The 14,055-nt window shown below is 44.5% G+C and overlaps 1 long non-coding RNA gene and 1 pseudogene across 1 annotated transcript; both read right to left on the reverse strand.

The window, feature by feature from the left end:
- Nucleotides 1-1,028: 1,028 nt before the first annotated feature.
- LOC103222188 (large ribosomal subunit protein mL48 pseudogene) lies at nucleotides 1,029-1,697 on the reverse strand (annotated as a pseudogene).
- Nucleotides 1,698-7,224: 5,527 nt separating this feature from the next.
- LOC140708819 (uncharacterized) lies at nucleotides 7,225-13,415 on the reverse strand. Its single transcript, XR_012089028.1, has 3 exons — nucleotides 12,184-13,415; nucleotides 11,538-12,041; nucleotides 7,225-8,205 (listed from the first exon to the last, which is right to left on the reverse strand). It is a non-coding gene; the product is annotated as an uncharacterized lncRNA (long non-coding RNA).
- Between the last annotated feature and the right edge of the window lie 640 nt (nucleotides 13,416-14,055).

Raw genomic sequence — 14,055 nt, forward strand, 5'->3', positions numbered from 1 at the left:
TAAAAAGAGAATCTGCACTCAGGTCCCCAGGGCCAAGACAAGGCCTGCTCTCCAGCGCAGTCATGCCAATTACAACACTCGGGCAAAGCCCAAGGGGTGCTGGGGTCCTTTACAAGATGCAATCACTTTTGTCTGGGTCTGGAGCTTATAACCTGAGCCTAGTGCAGAAGAGGGGGTTGGAGGAGTGAGGACTGGATGGGCCAGATGCCAGGAAGGTAAAAAGATAAATGCTGATTTGTCAGATATGAGTGCTTGGTGACTGTAGAGTTCCTGAAAACAGAAGGAAGAGACGGGAGGGAAATATATTTCATGAATATAAAAAGAACTTGAGTATTTACTTTAACCAAGTGATCAAGCTTAGTGTCACCAATGTGAAAAAAAAAAAAAAGGTGACATTGTTCACTTCTGGTGTGATTCAATAAGATACTCAACATCACCTATTCAATTCTCTTAACAAAGCTAAAAAATAAGCACATAAATAAAGGTTAAATCACGTGGAAACCATCAGACAAATCCAGAATGTGGGGCATTTTATAAAATGACTGTTTTGGATGCTTCATAATATTTCAGTATCATGAAAGAAAATCTGAGGAGATTGTTCTAAATTAAAAGACACTAAAGACACATAGACCAAAGTAGCACTTGAGCCTTAATTGGATCCTGGGTTTAAAAAAAAAAAAGAAAGAAAGAAAGAAAACCAGCTATTAAGAGCATTTTTGAAACAATTAGGAAAATATAAATAGGGACTATTTTATCATAGGATATTGAATTAACATTAATTTCCCTTTTTTAAAAAACAATACACATCAGCAGCAGATTTTTATGAGATGGAGGATAGCAAAGATTAGGTAAGTGGTAACAAATGGCAAATACAGCCATGCTACAAAGGAGTGAAGGCATTACTGGGTATGAGAATGGGTACTTATGAAATCTAAGGGTCAGGTGACCTGATGAATTCTGACCATCCAGTAAGCTGTTCTCCTTGGCACTCAATATGACCAGTGCCGGCATGAAAGGGTCTACAGTAGCTAGTTCAACTTGGTCAACAGCTCTTCCAGTTCTGGTCGAGCTTTGAATCTCCCCTTAAAGTCTTCTTCAGTGTGCTCCTTCACTGACAATCTGACTCCTTCAGGAAGATTGCTCTGGATTATTTCCAAGAAAATCTCTGCAAACGTAGCATGCAAACCGCTGATCTGAACCACTCACTCATGGGTGGTAAGCACTGAGTCCAGGAACATTTTGCTGCCTTGGTCCTGCAACCACAACACTTCAATGGTTTTGGTTGGCATCACATAACTTTCCTCGACTTTAATGGAGAGAGCGTTGCAGAGGTTGTGAACATACTGGGCATAACTCTCTGCCAAGGTCATGTCATATGCAGTCAGATGAATGGTTAAAATCCCATATTCATCATCTGTCCCCAAATGAATGAGTCTCGCTTCCACTTTTCCCTTCTTCTTGGGCTCTTCTGCTTTAATTAGGTGCTTGTACTTTCCAATGGCGCAGGTGGGCTTTGTCTCGTAGGGCCGACTGGTACTTAGTAGGATGCCACCTACAGAAAAGATGGGCTTCTGTGCTGAAGTTCTAAACCTTAAGAGAGAAAGGCTTGCTTAAAAATGGTACTGTTCCTCAGGCACAGCACCTTTTCCAAGGTTCTGTGCATCCTTTGCTGCTGCATGGCCTCTAGCTGTGCAAACCGAAGACCTGCCCCCCAACATTAATTTTCTTAGATGTTTTTAAGAAAACATTAATTTTCTTAAAAAAATCAAAGATAATTTTTTTTTTTTTTTTTTTTTTTTTTTTTGAGACGGAGTCTTGCTCTGTCACCTAGGCTGGAGTGCAGTGTCACAATCTTGGCTCACTGCAACCTCCGCCTCTCCAGGTTTAAGCAATTCTCTGCCTCAGCCTCCGGAGTAGCTGGGAATATGGGCGTGTGCCACCACACCTGGCTAATTTTTTGTATTTTTAATAGAGACGGGGTTTCACCATCTTGGCCAGGCTGGTCTTGAACTCCTGACCTCATGATCCACCCATCTCGGCCTCCCAGAGTGCTGGGATTACAGATGTGAGCCACCGCACCCGGCCCTAGATGTGATAATTTTTTATGTCAGAAAGAAATTTTTAACCTCACAAAATACATGTGAAGTATTTAGGGATGAAGTATCCTGGTGTTTGCAACCAACACTGAGTACAATTAAGGGAAGGGTATGTGAGTGTTTGTTGGACTACTCCTCCAGCTTTTCTGTAGGTTATACTTTCTTTTCACATGAAAAAGAAAAAATTGTTGATGCTTCTCTGGTGAATCTGGTGGTGCTCTTCACCAGTGATGAGTGAGGGGAGTTTTTCAATGAACTTATAATTGCTGCACTGTCTTTGGATTACTCTATTTTTACTAATAATCAGTAAACTGACGCAGTGTGGGAGACTCACTAAGGGTCCTGTGCTAAGCCATTCTTAACGTAATAATCCTCAAAATTGAAGCCGCTAATATAAATAGATTATTTGTAATTGTCTATTTTTTATTCTTTCTGAGATGGAGTTTCGTTCTTGTTGCCCAGGCTGGAGTGCAATGGCGCAGTCTTGGCTCACTGCGACCTCCACCTCCCGGATTCAAATGATTCTCCTGCCTCAGCCTCCTGAGTAGCTGGGATTACAGGTGTGTGCCACCATGCCCAGCTATTTTTTTTTTTTTTTTTTAGTAGAGACAGGGTTTCGCCATGTTGGTCAGGCTGGTCTTGAACTTCAGACCTCAGGTGATCTGCCCACCTCAGCCTTCCAAAGCGCCACTGCCCCTGGCCTGTAGTTGTCTATTATCTGTGATTCTGTTCTCCTCTATCGGGATGGAAAACAAAGCACTAATGATCGATGTAAACTTTGTGAGCATTTCTTCATCATAAGCATTGATTCATTCAATGAATTGGGACTGGGCAGCTACAATGGCCTGCTACAGTCACAGGGGATTCCGTGGACAGGATACGGTGCTTGCTGTCGTTGAGGTTACATTATAAGCAGAAGCATTAGAATCAAGCACTTAAAAAATCTACAGAGTGATTCTACTTATTCACCACTCTTTTATTAACTCTCATTATATCTACCAGGACACAGCTGAAAATATTTACAAGACCATACAGGGCAGATGTCAAGATGGCCCCTGCAGGTCAGGCATGGTGCCTGATACCTGTAATCCCAGAGCTTTTGGAAGCCAAGGTGGGAGGATCAGTTGAGACCAGGAGTTCAAGGTCAGCCTAGGCAATATATTAAGGCATCATCAGAAAGAAAGGAAAGAAAGAAAGAAAAAGGAAGAAGGAAAGAAAGAAAGAAAGAAAGAGAGAGAGAGAGAGAGAGAAAGGAAGAAAGGAAGGAAGGAAGGAAGGAAGGAAGGAGGGAAAGGGAAGGGAAAGGAAGGAAAGGAAAGCAAGGAAGAAAGGAGGGAGGGAGGAAAAGAAAGAGAAAGAGAGGAAGGAAGGGAGGGAGAGGGAGGGAGGGAAGGAGGAAGGAAGGAAGGAGAGAGAAAGAGAGAGGAAGGAAGGAAGGAAGGAAGGAAGGAAGGAAGGAAGGAAGGAAGGAAGGAAGGAAGGATAAAGAGAGAAAGAAAGAAAGATTAGTCCAGCAAGGTGGCAGCACATGCCTGTAGTTCCAGCTACTCGGGAGGCCGAGGTGGGAGGATCATTTGAGTCCAGGAGTTGGAGGCTGCAGTGAGCCATGATCACATCACTGCACTCTAGCCTGGGCAACAGAGCAAGACCATGTCTGAAAAAATAAAAATAAATAAATAAATAAATAAACAAACTGGCCCTGGCAGTCCCCCATTATTTCTAGTCTCCTGGTATCCATATCCTCGTTTAGTCCCTTTCTATTAATAGCGTGCTCAAAAAATGTCAGCTTATTTTTGGAATTTAAAGTCATAAGAACGGGAGTGGATGAAATGACCTATGAAGTAAGCGTGAGTAGAAGAAAGCAAGCTCTGAAATCTGAGCCCTTGGGACTTAGTCCATTTGGGTGGCCACAACAAAATCACCCACTCAGCCTGCGTGATTTATACAGCAGAAATTCATTGCTCACGGTTCTGGAGGCTGGGAGGCACCGGCAGATTCCGTAGCTGCTGAGGCCTCTGTCTGTTTCACAGATGGTGCCTTCTATGTGTCCTTACGTGGTAGAAGAGCCAAGGGAGGTCCCTTGAGCCACTTTTATAAGGCACTAATTCTGTTCATGAGTGATATGGAGGACCCAGCAAGAGAGACTAAGAGGGAGCATCCAGAAAGGTAGGATAAATATCAGGTAAATATGATGTCTGGAAACCAAGTAAGGTAAGTTTTCTAAGGAAGAGAGAGAGGGAGAGAAGGAGCTCAACTGTTTCAAATGCCACTGAGAGTTGCTAGGAATAACAATTAAAATGAGCAATGTGGAGGTCATCGGTGACCTTGATTAAAAAAAAAAAAAATTCTGCCCGCACGGCAGCTCATGCCTGTAATCCCAGCACTTGGGGGACAAGGTGGGAAAATCACTTGAGCCCAGAAGTTCGAGACCAGCCTGGGCCAAAGAGTGAGATTCTGTCTCCACAAAAAAATAAACAAAATTAGCTGAGTATGGTGATGTATGCTTGGAGTCCCAGCTACGTGGGAAGCTGAGATAGGAGAATTGCTTGAGCCCAGGAGGTGACATTACAGCCTGGGTGACAGAATGAGACTCTGTCAAAAAAACAGCTCACTGGGCTCGGTGGCTCACACCTCCCAGAACTTTGGGAGGGCGAGGCGGGTGGATCACAAGGTCAGGCGTTCGAGACCAGCATGGCCAACATGATGAAATCCAGTCTCTACTAAAAATACAAAAAATTAGCTGGGCGTGGTGGCCGGCACCTGTAATCCCAGCTACTGGGAGGCTGAGGCAGGCGAATCACCTGAACCTGGGAGGCGGAGGTTGCAGTGAGTCGAGATCGTGCCACTATATTCCAGCCCGGGCAATAGTGCGAGACTCCATCTAAAACCAAACCAAAACAAACAAACAAACAAATGAACAAAAACTCGTCAGTAGTGTTGAGAGAAAGAACCTCCTTGAAATGCGTTCATGAATGGGAAAACATAAACTGAAAGCAGTACCTAGACACAACACTTTGAAAGAATGTTGCTGTAAAAGGAAGGTGACAAATGAGGTAGCAGATGGAAGGGTAAGTGGAGTCAGGAAGGAATTGTTTCTGGGATGGGAGAAATAAGAGTATGCTTTATGAGGATTAGTATAATATGGTAAAGAGGGGAAATTTTGTGATACAGGAGAGGGACAGAATTGCTGGAGTGATGTCCGTGAGTAGGAGAAGGTTGAATGGGATCACGGACTTTGGGAAGAGGGTCAATTCATCCATACTGGCAAGGGAGAAGGGAGCGTATATGGGCACAGAGGCAGGCATGCTGGTGGGAGCTTGTGGCACTTTACTCTTTACCAGCCTCCAGAACTGTGAGAAAATAAACTTCTGCTGCTTAAGCCAAAACCAAACAAACAAAAGACACCTCTTATTACTGGTTAGATGACTGTGTTTGCTGAATCAACTGAAAAGCTTTGTCTGAACAATCCCCTACAGGCTGTCATTTGGTGGAGAATGTGAGAGCCTTCGATAAACTTATCTGGAATCTCCCCTGGTTGTCTTCTTCTCACTGAAACCTGGCTCCCTGGGACTCGGCCTTCCCTGAACATTTCAGATGGTGTTTTCTCTCCTATAACCTTTGTGCCACTGAAACTAGGGGTGGAGTAAGTCTCTTCCTCATTCCTCATCACTGCTTCAAACCATCTTCCCTTTCATCTTCACAGATACATCCAGCTACAAATCTCACGCCATTATCAGACTCTTCCACACATGATTTCACTTTGTAAGCGTCATCTGCTGAGGTCACACCCCCATTCCTTGTAGAGATACACTGCCACTCTAGGCAATACACTTCTGCTACAGTTCCTGGTGATTTCAAAGTCCACTTAGACGACTTCTCCTCCAATGACCCCTTTGTCCACCCTACCTCAGTGGCTCACTTCTGTGGCCACATCCTTGACGTTGTTGCAACCAAATAACAACAACCCTGACATAATATCAATTGCCACAACTCACTCTCCTCCTCACCACCATCTTGGCATTCTCCTGTCATTTCTCCAACTCCAACAATCCTTTGACCCCATTGGGACTTCACCTATGATCCTATCACTCTTTTACTTCTTTCAACACTACCATATCCTTTCTTCCCTTTTTATTCAGCTAAATTCTGTGGTCAATTATTATCATGACTTCTTGCTTGAACCCTGAGCTCTCTTGCCCTCTCTTCTCCGTCATTTCAGGCAACTCCACCACAACCCTGATGAAATCCAACTCTGCCTGTTCCACGCTTGTCCCTGTAGAAAAGCATCCAACCGTGCAGAATATTTTAAATTTGTGGTCACTCACTTATGTGGGCCCTGTTCATTCTCCCTGTTTCCTAGATAATTATTTCATCACTTATTCCTCCTCAAACCTCTAAACACCCATCCTCCTGTCAGCTGTCACTGTCAGCTGGCAACATGCACTCCACTTCTCTGAAAAGAGTAAATGGCCCGGCGCAGTGGCTCACACCTGTAATCCCAACACCTTGGGAGGCCGAGGTGGGAGGATCACCCGAGGTCAGGAATTCGAGACCAGCCTGGCCAACATGGCAAAACCCTGTCTCTACTAAAAATACAAAATTAACCAGTTGTAGTGGCACGTGCCTGTAATCCCAGCTACCAGGAGGCTGAGGCAGGAGACTTGCTTGAACCTGGGAGGTGGAGGTTGCAGTGAGCTGTTATCACACCACTGCACTTCAACCTGGGAGAAAAAGTGAGCCTCTGTCTCAAAAATAAAATAAAATTAAATTAAATTTAAAAATAGACTTGTGACAATGGAACATAGTAGTTCTGGCGTAGTTGATTAAAAAAATAGTAGCCGCCATTTTTGCACTTGCAATGGTTTATTAATCAACCAGGATTGAAAACCAGGTATCAGGTGGGCGAAGGAAAAGGTCAGAAGAGGTGCTGTCCACAGAGACAAATCTGAGCAGAGGTTTGAATGTGGGGAGTAGGGAGCCAGAGCTGCTTGAGGGGGCTGAGGGGTCTGCAGGTGGGGTGGGGGAGGGGCGGTTTAAGGGTGGAAGGAGCCGCAGGCACTGAGGTCACCTGCTCCACGGCTCCACCTGGTGGAAATCATCCTTGCAGAGATCAAGTTACAGACAAACCCAAGGAAAAAAGATTTACTACACAAATGTTGCAGGCAGTACTTCTGTTATAAATGTTTAAATGTTTTTAATGTAGTGGTGTTCTTCTAATTATTACTTGTCTTTCAGAGGTACACATTTAAATTTTTTTGCACCTTTGTTCTTAGATCGTTTTGCAGCATCACCTTTTCTCCCTGGAGTTCCTGAGTCCCCTTTTCTCCAGCCTCGGAGGCAGAATATTTGTGGAGTCGAATCAGCACTGCTCAGTAGTCCAGCAAACTTTTTTCTTTTCAAACTAGTATCTCTGCAAGCAAACTCTTCTTCCACATCCCACAGCCCAAGGCCTCATCCCCACAAACACAAAGGCACCTCGCACCACACCTTACTGCTGCCTCCTTACTGTGCCCCCAGCGCACATTCCCTTTGCTCTGCGACATTGCACCTGGGAGCTCCACAGCTGCACTTCCGTCTTGCCGGCTGGCTTGGGTTCTATCCTGGGGGAGATATGAAGGCAGGAGGAGGAGGGCAGGACTGCCTTTTTCTGGTTTGAGTGCTGTCCCGCAATGGCGCTTCCCCCTCAGCAGCAGCTGGTTCCAGCCTCCGTTTCCCCTCAGCGCTAGCGTCATTGCTCCCCCTAAACAGATCCGCAGCAGCCAGGCCGTGTGCCCTTCTCAGAGGTCTGAGCCCCGGCTTCATAGGGTCATGTATTAGCTTCCTAGGGGTTGTCATAACCAATAACCAGAGATGGTGTCATTTAAAACAATAGAAATGTATTCGCTTACAGTTCTGGAGACCAGAAATCAACATGTCAGAAATCAACATGTTAGCAGAGCCGTGCTCCCTCTGAAGGCTCCCGGGAAGAATCCTTCCGCGCCTGTCTCCTGGCTTCTGTGGTCGCCAGCAATCAGTGGCGTTCCTTGGCCTGGAGCTGCAATACTCCAATCTCTGCCTCTGTCTTCACACCATGTCCTTCCCCTTGTCTTCTGTGTCTTTCCATGGCCTTCTGATAAGGACGCAAGTCATTGGATTTAGGGCACACTCTAATCTAGTAGAACTTTTTTTTTTTGAGACGGAGTCTCGCTCTGTCGCCCAGGCTGGAGTGCAGTGGCACGATCTCGGCTCGCTGCAAGCTCCGTCTCCCGGGTTCACCCCATTCTCCTGCCTCTGCCTCCCGAGTAGCTGGGACTACAGGTGCCCGCCACCATGCCTGGCTAATTTTTGTAATTTTAGTAGAGACAGGGTTTCACCGTGTTGGCCAGGATGGTCTCTATCTCTTGACCTCCTGATCCACCGGCCTCGGCCTCCCAAAGTGCTGGGATTAGAGGCGTCAGCCACCTCACCTGGCCTAGTAGAACATCTTAACCTGATACACATCTGCGAAGACTCTATTTCCAAGTAAGGTCACATTCAGGTAGCCCTGAACTTTTGGAGAACACCACTCAACCCATGATTGCCTCCTCCACCAAGCCTCTCAGTTCCAATAACTCCAGACTCTTCTCTTTGTTCCCTCCAACCCTTGAGGGAAGAAGTTATTTTATATTAGCATGGTGCTTTATTTCGTTTTGTTTGATGTTTGTTCAGCTCTTCCACACATGTGTTACCAATTACCTTTAGTGAATTCCCTCCATTGAAACAACATTATGTGGTTTCTTCTTTCCTGATTCAAACCTGACACCGTGCTTGTTACCAGGAGAGGTTCTAGGAAACAGACTATCAAAAATGAGAGTCTATAATCCCAGCACTTTGGAAGGCTGAGGCAGGTGGATGGCTTGATATCAGGAGTTCGAGACCAGCCTGGCCAACATGGAGAAACACTGTCTCTACTAAAAATACAAAAACTAGCTGGGTGTGGTGATGCACACCTGTAGACCCAGCTACTCGAGAGGCTGAGGCATGAGAATCGTTTGAGTCCTGGAGGTGGAGGTTGCAGTGAGCCATGATTGTGCCACTGCACTCCAGCCTGGGCCACAGAGTGAGACTCTGTTTCCAAAAAAAAAAAGAGAGAGAGAGTCTAACGCAGAGTGTCATGTGCCTGTAGTCCTAATTACTCAGGAGGCTGAGGCAGAAATATTGCTTGAGGCCAGGAGTTTGAGTCTTGATATGGTTTGGATCTGTGTCCTCACCCAAATCCCATGTTAAATTGTAATCTCTAGTGTTGGAGATGGGGCCTGGTGGTAGGTGATTTGTTCATGGGGACAGTTTCTCATGGTTTAACAACACTCCCCTTTGGTACTGTAAGGTGAGTGATATCTGGTTGTTTAAAAATGCATGACACCTCCCCACCTCTTCCTCTTGCTCCCAGCCACATGAAGTGTTGACAATCCTGTTGCCTTCTGCTGTGATTCTAAGTTTCCTGAGGCCTGCCCAGAAGCCAAGCAGATGCCAGCTGTACAGCCTGTGGATCCGTGAGCCAATTAAACCTCTTTTTAATATACATATGCAAATTACCTAATCTCAGGTATTTTTTTCTAGCAATGTGAGAACAGACTAATATAAGGCTGAAGTGCACTACTATCGTGCCTGCAAAGAGCCTCCATGCTGGGCAATATAGCAAGACCCCATCTTTATAAAAAGAGAGAGAGAGATTCTGGGATTAGCTTGGAAATGCCACTTGCCTTAAAAAGAGTGTTGAGCTCCTTGCAAATGGGACAGTAATGCATGTCATGCCGTAGTATTATGATTAATTACATTATCACCTCTTGTGATTTTGATGAAATGCCTAATAAAGCAACTATTAGGAGACTAGTTAGCTGCTGCACTTGACCACTTTGTTGGTAATGATTACTACAAGAGCTGTGAACTGTTGTATTAGTGTATTAGTTTTTCTTTGCTAGATAATGAAGTGCCACACATTTAGTAGCTTAGAACAACACCCACATTGGGCATGGTGGCTCACGCCTGCAATCCCAGCACTTTGGGAGGCCGAGACGGGTGGAGCACTTGAGATCAGGAGTTCAAGACCAGCCTGGCCAACATGGTGAAACCCTGTCTCTACTAAAAATACAAAAATTAGCAGGGCATGGTGGCAGGCGCCTGTAACCCCAGCTGCTTAGGAGGCTGAGACAGGAGAATTGCTTGAACCCAGGAGGTGGAGGTTGTAATGAGCCAAAATTGTACCACTGCACTTCAGCCTGGGTGCCTGAGTTAGACTCCATCTCAAAACAAACAAACAAACAAAACAACCATTTATTAGTTCACAGTTCTGTAGGTTGTAAATGCAGTATAGCTGTGTCCCCTGCTCAGGGCTCTACAAGGCTAAACTCAAAAGTGTGGGCTGGGAGCTGTCATCAGCTGCTATCGGCTACCCACGTTCCTTGCCACACGGCTGCCTCTGTCTTCAGAGACAGCAATGGAGAATCTAGTTTGCTTTGAATTTCTCTCTTGCTTCAAGTCTCTGCCTTCCTCTTTCTCTGACCCACAGACCTGATACAGGGCTGATATGATTAGGTCAGGTCCACCTGAATAATCTCCCTTTTGATAAACTCATAGTCAACTGATTAGTACCTTTAATTACATCTGCAAACTTTTTTTTTGTCTTAAAATATAACACAATCATGGTATTAATATACCACCAAAGTCACGGGTTCCACCTACACTTTAGGGGAGAAAATTATACAAGGTCTCTTCACCATGGGTGAGAATCTTGGGAGCCTTCTTAGAATTCTGCCTACCACAGATGGTGTGAGTATTTTGGACTACACTGAAGAGCTTATGGGGAACAAAAAAGCTCAAAACACGGAATACAGAGAACCAGAGTATGTCTATGGCATCCCTTAAAAAAATTTGTTATTTTGTGTAGCTGCAAGGTAATGCTTATTGAAAATAAGAACTTGATTGTGTGGGTTGCAGAATTACAATGTAAGTTGACTTCACAGACCTGCCAAGTCTCCTGCCAAGAGCACTGACTGGGAAGGATAGAGACATCTGGGTGAACTTAGGTAAAGCTGAGAATTTTGAATCCCTGATTCACTGTGTATTTCTTGCCACGAGAAGCAACACTTCTTCATATGTGTAAGAAGACTGGCTTTCTCTTGCTTGAAAACCTTGTAATGACTTTGAGGCAGCTATCTTGCAAGAGGATGCCTATTTTCCCCAATAACCACTCCTTCACTCTTTATTGCTTTCAGACCTTTAATGGAGTCAGAGCTCAGCCTATTTCAGAGAGAAAAGTACAACATGTGTCCCAGGAAAAGATAATTCATTTTTCAAAACATTGCAAGCTTTTGCTAACATATCTTGGGAGGAACCTAAAACATATATGTCAGGATGGATTCTAAAGGTGATAGAACAGATTAACATTGCATTTGGTCCGTTTATTGGTGGGGATGCGCTTACTGGGGATTCTGGATTTCACGTGTCTGCTCAAGCATCTAGAAGTGTCTTTAACAATTTGATGGATTCAGTGGGTAAAACTTGGATTCAACAGTCATCTATACACAATAAAATTAAGATGTCAAATTTTCCTGGTGTGATGCAAAGGAAAGAATCTAAAAGTAAAGGGAAAAGGAATGCTGCAGTGGACAGAAATGTTAACCAGGAGCCACCCCCGTCCCAAACTCACACCCTGAGATGGCCTAGAGGACATTCCCTTCACTCTGTGTTTTGATATGAACCATGAAGCGTCCCAGATATTACCCCACTTGCATAATGATGTATTTGCATATGTGAATATGACGGAAAACACATGGCACCTGGGTCAGGGAAGACTATATTGATAAATCATTCCTTGAAGAGGATCTCGATGTCCACCTCCACTAGGTGCACCCCTGTGCTGCTCAAATCTACTTCTTCATCTACATCTGGGAGCAGCTCCTCCAGTCTTCCAGTGGGTCTCTCTTCCTGGAGGAAATGTGAAAGCAGATGGCTCAGAAGCACAAGTTACAACCCCCGCTGCTGCAGCTGGTCTCAGGGCCATGACTGATACTTTTCATTTTCTTCCTCCACTCCCCATTCTAGATTCCCCCTCACCTCTGCAGCTTACCTCCTGGCTTATCCAGTGGTGTGACCCTGATCCTCATTCCCATCGGGTCTGAACTCTGGCCACAATGCCCTTCCCAAAAGTGTTCCTGCACTTGTCTATCTATCATCACAACTGGCCAAGGGAGTATCATGGGTTGCACAAGTGGATCAGTGGTGCCACACGTCTTCCCTGCCCTCACAGCAGAACCACAGCCTTTCTTCTCCTGCTAATCAGGGTCAGTTAGCCCAGCCAAGGTTGTGACTCTTCTCTTTTATTGCTGGTCCCAATTATAAGAAGCCCAAAATCTCCAGGCAGCAGGCATAGCTGCAATTTAGTGGGGTCTTTTGCTGTGTTCCCTGATAAAACTGTGCCCCCTTTTGACCAGGATTTCTAGCACTGCAGAAAGAGAGGTTGCAGGGACAGGAAGCAGGACACTTCTGCTTCATCCCTTGGTTCATTACCAATATATTCTTCCTACTGGGGAGCCATCTCCTTATCAATGCTGTGTGATTCAATGTGTATGTGCCATCCTGGAGGGTGATGTCTCATTCTCATAGACGGTTGCCTCTAAGCTGGTACTTGAACAGGGCCATCTACAAGTTATTCCAATGCATTATAAGTCTGTAGCTTCTGGATGATGTGACAGGTGATACAGTCAGTTGACATCATGGTCACAGGGTCAGCTGGTCTGACTCAATCCTGGTGAATCGACATTCCTTCAACCTTCAAATGGTACCAGAGGAGGCTCCATGGCAGGAAAAATCAACCTATGCCTGCAACACATGCCTATTCCTGTTAGAACAAATCTCTGTCTTCCCAGAATAGAAGTAGCCCAGTGTATTCAACTTGCCACAAAGCTACCAGTTGGTCTTCTTGTGGAATGATGTCATATCAACAGATCTGCATCGGACTCCCTTGCTGAAAGTTTTGACATTCCTTCCACAGCAGCAGTAGCTAAATCAGCCTTGGAAGTTGCTTTTCTGCTCACTCATGTGGCTGCTGTCTGTTGGGAGCCAAGCTAGGACACTTGGTTCTGCTCCACATGGCTGTTCTCCCCCACATATTGTCTTGTCCTATAGCAGGATAGCCTTGCAGAATCGGGGTGGGGACAGGTTTGAAAAGAACAAGCTCAATGGGCAAGCACTGATTAAGCCACTATTTGCATCGTGCTCTGGTGTCCTGTTAGCCAAAGCAAATCACATGAATGAGAATGAGCTTTTCCTTAAAGCATGAGACACTGGGCCAAAGCAAACAACAGAAGTATCTTAGACAAACAGACACACACAGACACAGAAATTCTCTTTCTCTCCTTTTATTTATTTATTTGACCACATCATCTGCTAAAACATCAAAAACAAATAAGATGAATTTTCTATTTTGTGATTTTAGAAAAATTTACATTATTACAAAAGTAATACATTCTTGCCTGTGAGTGCAGGTGATTCATTGCATGCAATGCAGTTCTGCTCAGAGCATGAAAGAGGCTGCAGAGAGTTAAGAAAGTAATTTCATTTACAATAGTATCAAAAAGAATAAAATGCTTGGAAATAAACTTACCCAAGAGGACAAAAGACTTGTACACTAAAACTTTAAAGCATTGCTGAAAGCACTTAAAGAAGACACAGATAAATGGAATGATATCTGTGCTCAGGATTGGAAGATTTAGTTTTGTTGAAATGTCAACACTACCCAAAATAATCTTAATGTAATCATTTAGCAAATGATTATGATTATGATATCATATTTGTCTGGGGCATAAAATCATATGCATTATGATTACATTAAGCAAACTTAATATAATCCCTATTAAAAATTCCAATAAAAAAATTTACCCTAAAAAATTTATCCTATATGGACTCTCAAGGGACCCTGGATAGCCAAAATAAGCTTGAG

The sequence above is a fragment of the Chlorocebus sabaeus genome, chromosome 17 (assembly GCF_047675955.1).
Source record: "Chlorocebus sabaeus isolate Y175 chromosome 17, mChlSab1.0.hap1, whole genome shotgun sequence".
Lineage (NCBI taxonomy): Eukaryota > Metazoa > Chordata > Mammalia > Primates > Cercopithecidae > Chlorocebus > Chlorocebus sabaeus.